Genomic DNA, 10,367 nt, shown 5'->3' with positions numbered 1-10,367 from the left:
ATGTAGATGCACATGTGTGCTAATGAGTAAAGATCAGAGGATAACCTTGATGTCATGCCTCAGGGGTCTTCCACTTGTTTTGTTTGGGCTAGGTCTCTCATTGGCCTGGAACTGCACCCACTGGCAAGGTTAGCTGGCATGTAAGCGCGACAGATCTACCAGTCTCCACCTCCCATCCTACCAAGCTGAGATTATAGCACACATTAACACACTCTTTTTTAAATGTAGGTTCTGGGAACCAAACTCAAGTCCTCAATGCTTAGGAGGCAAGTGCATGCTCACGGAACCAGCTTTCCCATACTAGTGTTTCGTGGAGTTTTAGAGATACTAGAAGGACCCTGGACCCCACTCTTCTCTAAGAAATGAAGAGGAAGCATGGGTATTGACAAGATGTCTCCTTAGTTTCTCTGTCACTCTCCACCCCTGTGGAAGCACCCTGGTATCTACCTGCCTTAGATTTCTATGAACCACTGACCAAATGAGGGTTTGCAATAGGAGGGAGGGGCCTGGGTTAGGTCACATGCAACAGGAGGGAGGAGCCTGGGTTCTGGCACAAACTGGTTCCCATCCTAGGGGACCCAATGAGTCCTTCTGTCTGCAGTGGTTTGACTGAGTCCAGCACAGCAAGAGGAGGGCCCATACCTTTCGCATCCCAGCCACCACTCTCTAGTTTATTACCTAGGGCACCATGCTTACACAATGCGAGACATCTACTGCTGATGGCTTTACTTCGTTACAGAGGCCAGTGACTCTCACCCTCAGCCACCTTGTTCTCAGAAGGACCAAAAAGACAGGAATGGGTAGGTGAGGTGAGGAAGGGATGGATAAAACTGGGTCCCTCACTTCATCCAAACCTGACAGAATCCATCAGCCTCAAAGAGAGGCTGCAGCCTCCATATGGTCCCAGGCAGACTTATCTACTCTGAGATAGATCTGCTTTGGTGGGAGAGACAAGGTTGACCAGAAGGCTGATTAATATCCCATTAATTCTGCCTTATTGGACTGTTCCCAACAAATACAACTGCACCTAAAGAAGAATCTGTGACTAAAATGTCTCTGTCCCATCTGTCATGTGAGAATGCAGTCAGAACCCTTGTGGTGGGCAGGGGCTACAGGGGAGGAGGCCCTCAGGTCTAGAGAGCTGCAGAATCAGCTCAGATGAGAAATGGATGGATTTTCCAGATAAAGCACTTTTGCTTGGGACCAGTTCTGTCCACAGAAAAGGAATCAAGGGTAGACACTCCCATCTGCAGACCCCAGCCCAGACTCCTGACAGTGTCCTGCAGCAATGGGGCCCCATGCTGAGTGAGCTCTGTGAACCTCAGTGACTGGGGTGGGTCTAACAGAGCGTGGGCTACCCAGAGCTGGAAAAGGTTCATCTGGCCGATCCCCAAGCCTTCTTTACGTTGTGCCTGGATCCTTAGGGAAAACATGGGCTGAACTTGGCTGGGCCTTTTCCTGAAAGTGTGCTTCTCTTAGATGAAGCCTCGGGACAACGCAAAACAAATCCCATTACACAACTGGATCTGACAAAATTCGGCAACCTCCTGGCTGCTGGGCTTTTTCTCTGTCATGGCGGGGCTCCAGAGTACAGTGGATTCCAGTTCTTCCATGCTCCAGCTTGATATTTGTGGCATAGGATGGACCAAAGTCTGGCTTCTGAAGAGCAGGGGGTGACACAGAGCCCTGGGCTTTCTTACAAGGACAGAAGAAGAGAAGTTGAGGCACTTAAAAAAAAAGTAACAATTCTCTTGCTATTTCCCCTACCCTTTGGCTTCTCCCAGTTGCAATCCAGACTAAGCCAGAACCCATCATCCACCTCAGGTAAGAAGTTTGTGCTCAGTTCATTGGGGGAGGCCACATCTGGGACTCTTCTCCAAACCCCAATAGACTGCGGTTGGCTGTGTTTCCGACTTCTATCATTCTCTCCTGGGTGGAGCTCGGCAGAGCGAGCACCTACAGAAACCCAGTTCCTGCCCGCTCCAGGGCATCAGCCACTTCAGACACATCACCTATGCTTTTTGGGTCTTTGTGTTCTGAGTTATTACATGGAGTCAACCAAAGACTTAGATCAGATTGGCAAAATGGTAGTGAGCCCCTAGGTGCACCAGGAGGGAGGGAACTGTCAGCAACGGGGCTATTGCTTATCACTATGTAAATTAGTGACTATCTAGGGTACCTGGCTAGCTCCACCAGCCCAGGGAGAGACCCTGGCTTACAAGAAAGACAGAAAACACCCACAAAACACCAACAGCACCAGTGTCTCCTTGGGTTCCCTGTCGCTGTCCATGTTCCCAACTCCTGTGGAAGCACCCTAGTATCTGCCTGCCTGGGATTTCTATCAACCACTGACCAAATGAGGGCTTGCAATAGGAGGGCGGGGCCTGGGTAAGGTCACATGCAACAGGAGGGCGGGGCCTGGGTTAGGTCACATGCAACAGGAGGGCGGGGCCTGGGTTAGGTCACATGCAACAGGAGGAGGGGCCTGGGTGAAGTGAGGCTGGCGTTATGCAGCCCAGGCTGTCCTTAAACTATGTAGTGATAGATTTAAAGTCCTCATTCTTTTGCCTCCATCTTTGTAGATGAGGTTACAGACTTGTACCACTGTGCTCTGCCTTCTGTGCTGCTGAGGATGAACCCTAGGGGGGCCTGCCTGCCAAGCAATCCCTACAGACTGCGTTGCATCCCTAGCCCGGTTTTATTTCCCAAAACTTATCTTTGAACCTGCACATGCCTGCCTGGGTGCACGAAGCTGGATCAGGGAAGAACTACTTGGATAGAAGCAAAGAAGGGGATGACTCACTCCCATAAGCCCTCTCCAGGTTTGCTTGCTCGTGACAGCTCCTCCCTTGACCAGCGCAGTCTCAGCTCAGAGGTGGATGGAAGGAGGCCAGAGGAGAGATAGAAGAATCCAAACCATGTGGTCCACAGGGTAGGTCTTGAGGCCATTCTGGGAGTAGTGGGACCACACTGGCTTCCCTCAGTGTAGGAGGCACTGTGCCTAGAGCGCACAAAAATATTTTAATAGCAGTTGTATGTGCGTGAGTATGCACACGCATGTGCGTGTATGCATGCACGTGTGTGTGTGCATGAGTATGCACACGCATGTGCGTGTGTGCATGCACGTGTGTGTGCATATGTGTGTGTGTGTGTGTGTATGTGTGTGTGTACATGTGGAGGACAACCTCTGGTGCTGTTGGCGTTTTGTGGGTGTTGTCTGTCTTTCTTGTAAGCCAGGGTCTCTCACTGGGCTGGAGCTAGCCAAGTATGCTAAGTATGCTAGGCAGGCTGGCCAGTGAGTCCCAGGAATCTGCCTGTCCACCGCCCGCCCCCCCCCCAGCCCTGAGATTGCAAGCACATAATGCTCAGTGCTCTCTCTCTCTCTCTCTCTCTCTCTCTCTCTCTCTCTCTCTCTCTCTCTCTCTCTCAGTTGTAGAGGATTAAACTCAAGTCCTTGTGCTTTCAAGGCAAGAACTTTCCTGGCTAAGCCACCACTTTAGCCTTTAATTGTATTTTTAAGTCAAAAGGAAAATCTAAGCACCACAGCGCACATACAACATACACCCGCACACCAGCCCAGGTTGTGTCCTGCTTTACACCAATGCACTTGTAGAACATACTTATGAGCATTTTAGGGGAGAAGAGTTATAAGGAGGCTCAGAACAGGAAGCAGGAAGTGGGCATGGGTGGAATGGGAGATGGCCACCTGTGGTGAACAATGATGGTGCCCATAGCCTTCATAGCCTTGTTGCCTTGGCTGCCCTCTTACTTAATCATGGCTAAGATAAACCAATCCTGGCTTTACTGCAGCTTACCACACCATCTCAGCTTTTCTGCTACAGAACTTTCTAGAAAGTCAAGGGTGTGGGTGCAAGGTATAGCAAGGGCAGCTTCAAAGTGTAGAAGTTTGCATCCTAGAAGAGTGTCTCCCAGGGCGTGGGCCACTGAGTTCAGTTCCCTCCCATTCTGTACAGCTTTGTAGGGTCTCCTGGGACTGAGCCCAGGCTGTTCTTAGTAACAGTGACAATGGCCATCCTTTGGCTTTTCTTACTTTGTCACCCCCCATTCCCCTCCCTCATCTACTAAACTATTAGCCTGTTCCCATATCCCAGTGTCTTGTGTTAGGGCTCTGACTTTGGGCAAGTCAAGTCCCTCAGCCTTAGAGGTGGTGACATGTGGGTGTCTCTTTCAAGTTCCTCTAGTGAGAGAACTGTCAACCCTGTGCCTTTCCCAAGTGGGAGGACAGAGACTAGACCAAGGAGCAGCATCTTGCTGTGGTCAGGCCTGGGTGCTCATTACCTGCAGCAGTGCTATCCCACTCTGGGAACCAGGTCCTCCTTTAGGGGAGCACAGAGGCCTTGGCTCTCTCAGGCACCTCCCAATCGCTGTGGGCACAGGTGATCTCAGTAACCTCTGAGCTGCTGCAAAGAACCTTCTTCTCTCCCGATGTTAGGTGGAAGACGAGGAGACAGGGAAGCCTCCTGGGGACATTTACCCCTGCTTAGGAAACAGTCATCCTCTGTAAGGAGTGGGGAGAGATCCTAGTCTGACCTTCCCACTCATTCCAACCGTCCCACACTGCTCATCCAGCCCTCGGAGAGGAGGTCCTCTTTGTACATCCCTGAGCACTGGGTTTTCTTGGTGCCTTTGGTGGGTGTATCTGGATCTCACTTTCCAGGATGCAAACAAATTAATGGATGCAGGGCCAAGTCCTTCCTATACCTGAGGGCAATAGACTGGCCATATATTTCTGGTGAGCAGAGACACTTCTAGGAAACCTCATAGGAGCCAGGCCCTGCGTGGGCAGAGATATATGGTCTCCACACCATGGAGCTCAGTGTGAGAAGAAATGAAGAGGAGCAATGGGTGATAACAATGAAGATGCTCTGTGGGGTACATAAGTGTTCACAGAGCTACTGACAGGCAATATCTTGAAGAATAGGTAGAGGCGACCATAAAGAAAATGGTGCACTGGCTATGTGGCAGAAGCTGCCGGGTATGGAATTCGAGAATACATTTAAGGATGGAGTGTTCTGGAAGGAGTGGGATAGCAAGACCCATGTCAGATGAGACCCGCAAGACCTAACCAGGAAAAGCACTGGATGGTCCCCACCCCACTCCATTGCTTCCATTCACTATGGCTGTGGCTTTGTCCTGCCCTTTGGTTTCATGAGATACTTTAATGGTCTCTGAGGGTCTTGACCATCAATGGCCCTCATGGTCAGGGCCTTCTATGTCCCTGTTTCTGCCTCTGACCATGTGTGGCATGTCTGAGTGTGCTGAAGCTCATGACCAATACCTTTGTTTGCTCTCAAGTGTTCTGGTCCAGACCCTAACTCATGGGGAAGACTCAGACATGTCTCCTCAAAAGGATGTCAGCCTCCGGAAGGCTGAACCCTGGAAATTCTGCTCTTTCTAGAAGGCTCAGGGCTTCTCTCCCCTCATAAGAAACCTTCAACCCAAGACACACAGAGACACACACACTCACCACACAGAGTTACATGGAACTATGTACCACAGACATGCATGGACTCACAGACTTGCCACACTGATATTTATACCATGCGTAAAGCGATATGCACACACACACACACACACACACACACACACACGCACGCGCGCGCGCGCGCGCGCGTGCACTCATACACATTATACACACGTGCACACTATATACATCTAGAGAAACATGGCATGCCAAAACCATACCTCACAGATATTCCTTGGTGCATCCAAATTCACACAGACATGTTGTGATGGTTGTTTTTCTACTGTAGATTTGCCACAGCTCTGACTCGAGAGCCTAAAATGGGAAATTGCCCTGATTGCTTTAATTGGTAAGGGAAGCTCCAGGCCAAATTGGGCAGTGCCTTCTGGTATCAGCCTTGTTATTGTGGCTGACTCTTGATAACAGAGCTATCATGCCCAGACTTCCACTGTGGATTAAGAGCCAGAGGCTCCCCAGGAACCTTCCAGCTTGGGACTGACTAGACACCTAGCCTTGAGGATCAAACAAATTATAGGGTTCCCTCAGGTGTGAGACAGCTGGACTGACATAAGCTAATTTAATAAGTTATATATGTATGTGTCTATATATTCATGCATTGGCTCTATTCCCCCTAGAGAATCCTAATACACATATATTCTGTATGTCCTGTGAATACAGACACCTATATTTTACATATCACATGCATCTATACAGAGATCCCCCCACAGACACTTATAAGCACACACACACATACACACATGCAGTCATACCTCCAAGAGCACACATAGATCCACACTCCCAAAGACCTACTATATACTATACAGTTATACCCATGCCTCATAGACACAATAGCCACAGATACACTCACATAGACTTATATGCCATGTATCTCGTAAATACACACACACACACACACACGCACGCACACACACACACCAAACATACCACACAGACTCAGGCATTCACACGATACATTATAGTATGCATGAACATATACAGCTTTGGACACACAGGCACAAGTATGCCATGTATATCCTACAGACATGTATGGACATACACATATATACAGACACCGTACCTGCCAGAGTCTTGCTTTTAATGACCATATTTATGTGGCAACATGCTTTTAAGTCCAGATTTTTTATGAAAAGTTTTCTCCCTTGCTGCCTAACTAGACACTTTTTTTCAGGCTACCTTGTACAGGAGGTGGCATTCCTTAAAAATTCTTAACCTGATGGACTTGGTCAGCAAGCCACCAAGGTGACTTCTCTGCAGGGTTGTGGCAAGCGCTCTCATCTTGATTTTACCAGGGGAACCTGCCAGAACCCTAGGGGGACTCCAGCTGAGGGCCACTCAGAGGAAGTGTCTGGGCACAGTTCTTGGAGGCCTGGAAGGTCTGAGTAGGAAGCCCTGGCTGTCCACAATCCAAGAGTGCCTGGCCAGCCTGCCCATCCATACTGGCTACAGTTTCCACGCTGACCATGGCCCAGGCCCCAAACTGCCCTTTAACTCTTCAAGTAATTGTAAGCCGTCAACATAGTCACTGCTTGATTAAAGTTCAGGGGTTTAATAGATCATTAAAAAAAAAAATCAAATTACTCCTACCACAGGCCCAGCCACCTGGCCCGCTGCCCCTGGTGCGGCAGTGCTAGGCCAGGCTCGCCAAGGCCAGGCCGGCCCGAGGTTCCTGCCTATTCCCGGAGGACGCCTGCAGCCAGCGGGCCGGCATTCTCAGCTGCATTTAATCTGCCCTGAGACAGGCTGGCGATGAGGAGAGGCGAGGGGCAAGGCACGGGAGGCTTTGTTCGCTGGGTAACCTGGAGCAGGGCCAGCCTGGAGGCGCTCCCTGGGCAGCAGAAGTCTGTTCCAATTAATCGTGTTTAACCATTCTAATCACACTTTAGCACATTAATCCTATTTTCAATCCAAAACACATCTGAAGCAGCGGCATGTGGGCCTTTTTACGGGAACCGCAAATCAGATGTAACGGAGAGGCGCGGGGCCCTCGTTCGCGCTGCACTTTCACTGAACTTAAACTTAATAAAATATGGGACTGACTTGTGGTTGGATTTACTGCATGATGTTGGTGTCTCGCATATAAAAGATCCCCCTTAAGTGACTTAAAGACCTGTCAGAGAGCGCAGTGAAAATTTGATTAGAAAGTAGCTCGGGCTGCGCCTTCACCCCCTCCCGTTAACAATACCAGGATGGGTGTGATCCCTGGGTGGGTCTGGAGCCATCTGGCCCTTGGAGCTTCTGGTCATGTCTACCCGAGGTTGCAGCGATCCGCAGGGAGACTCCCTTGCTGGTGCTGAGTGGCCCCATAAAGGGCTTTATGGAGGTGTAATCGTGAAAACTTGATAAACCTCAATCACTCCATCCCTGATGTCAAGTGTCTCGAAGGCTTGGGGGGGGGGGAGGCGGTGAGACCGGTGTGCTGTGGAGACTGGTGTGCTATGGCTCTGCAGGCAGGGAGCAATGGGAGGGGCGCACCTGCTGGAATCCAGGCCTGCAGCAGGAAGAGAGGGTGCTCCAAGCTACCCACAGCCAGGGAAAGTCACACACAGCCCAGTACCTGGATTTTTCTCTAGGGAACCCAATCCCAAAGAGAACTGGGCTATTATTTCCTGAAGGCAGAACTGTGAAGTGGGGACAAGAGCAGGCCAGCACCCAGTTTCCTCCGGCATGGTCAGCATCCTTTTTAAATTTTTTTTTATTTTTTTATTTTTATTTTTTATTTTATCACTGAACAAAGCAAAGCCAGGAGCTGCTGGAACTTGCAGCTCTCAACTTGCAGTGATGTCTACTTTGCTTCTAACCTTAGCCCAGTCCTAGCCAGAAGCTTTGAGAAGGGCCACTTTGCATATGCACCGAAACTTTGCTCCAGCTCTATCCAGGAACAGACTGTCTGTCAGTCCTGTTGGGTGCCCTGGCCTGGGAGGGAAGAGTGCTAGGTTCAAAGCTCAGCTCCACCACTTTCTGGTTCTGTGCCTGTGCCTCAGTTTCCACAAAACCAAAATTGGGTCCCAGGAGTACCCGCCTCATGGAGTTTGTTCCTTTGAGACAGGGTTAGCCTGATCACTATGTAGCCCAGGCTATCTTTGAATTAATGGTGACTCTCCTGTCTCAGCCCCTTGAGTGCTGGGATAATAGGTATAAGTGGTCATGTTTGATTTTCTTTCTTTCTTTCTTTCTTTCTTTCTTTCTTTCTTTCTTTCTTTCTTTCTTTCTTTCTTTTTTTCCTGTGTGAGGATTAAGTTTAGTAATGAGCTGTAGACCTGGAATATAGTAATTGCTGTAAAAACTACTAGCTACCAGATTTCTCAAACCTGTCAAGGTGATGATGATGATGATGATGATGCTCGATGGCAAAAATGTCCGTTTATTACACAGAGTTGACTCCCAGCACACAGGACTGTGAGCAGATTAAAACCGGTTGTGTTCAAATGAATAACACTGGCTTAATGAGATGGATGTCATCTTTAGTACTGGATATTAAGGCAGGCATGTAATTCATTTGTTTAAATAGAAATAAAAATTTATTTCAAAAGAGTGGAAGCAATTAAGTAAAAAATCTGAGCTAATATGGTTAACTGTATTTAGATGTAAAATTTGGCTCAGGGCTCCTGGAAAAGGGCGAAAAGGAAAGATGAGCTTTGCCATCTTTATTCGTTTATTTGGCCTGTCAGCTGGGCCAACATTCACTGAGGGGCATACTTGGTGCCAGAAACTGCTTTTGGCAAGTGTGAGAAGAGCGTTTATCGAGTCTGCAGGTCTGACGCTCTACCATGTTGGCTCTAGAATGATCTTTCAAGGGGTAGAGCAACATCCTCCAGGCAGATCTTTAAGTGGACCCTTAAATCCTGGGCATGTTCCCCAGCCACGCCTTCTGACACGGGGTATGGTTTTTAAATCAACCTCCAGATATACAGCTCTGAGCCTCCTTTCTGTCTGAAACAGTTTACAGTTTGGGAGAGCGATAGAAAGGTAGAAGGGAACACATCTTGAGAAGCAAATCTCACGCCTAAGCAAGTACCCATCGCCGGACTCGAGGTGGGAGTTATCAGCTCATGCTAAACGAAATGGGCAATGGCTTATAACCTGGTGGAAATTCGGGAAAAAAAAAAAAGATGTTGCCATGAACTTGGATGGGACCCAGGATTAGGGTCCGATGTTTGGCTTTCTAAGTAAACATGTCTAGCTTTTTATTTTACAAATAACAATCTGGAAAGGTGCATTAGGGAATCTAAATGCAAAATAGAAATGAGTTTATCCAGGTAAGTAAGGTTTTATTAAACAATTTAATTCATTCCAGCTCCTTTGGAAGGAATTGGGTTATGGTTAATGTTCTGAGCCAGACAGAAAGTGCATTCACGGGGCCACCTGCATTCAATACACAACTGTCAGAAAGCCGGCCGCTCACCAGCTCACCAGTCCCTTCCTGGAGAGCAGGAGCGAGTGCAAGTGGGGTTTATTTGGGAAAATGCATCAACAGTATTGGCCAATGAATATTCAAGGCAAGGAAAAGCTCGGAGACAAGGACACAAAGTGTCAGCATCTGACAGTGCAGAGAGGGTTTCAGAGAGTCTAGGATACCTTACAATTCCAGCCACTTCCAAGTGCAGAAAGAATGTTGGGAAGATATTCCCATGGGATACAGGACACACACACACACACACACACACACACACACACACACACACACACACACAAATAAATCCAACTAGAATTAAAACACAGGCCCATGCAGATACTGCTTAAAAAAAATAAATCAACTTATGGAATAAGTCTATAACAGCCCGGCTCAAACCAGGAAATTCTCAGAACAAGCATAATCGTTTTTATGAGCACATAAAAGCCCCTCTGTTCCTGTAATTGTTCT

This window comes from Mus caroli, chromosome 12, assembly GCF_900094665.2.
Source record: "Mus caroli chromosome 12, CAROLI_EIJ_v1.1, whole genome shotgun sequence".
Lineage (NCBI taxonomy): Eukaryota > Metazoa > Chordata > Mammalia > Rodentia > Muridae > Mus > Mus caroli.
Note: the sequence above shows the minus strand (reverse complement) of the source record.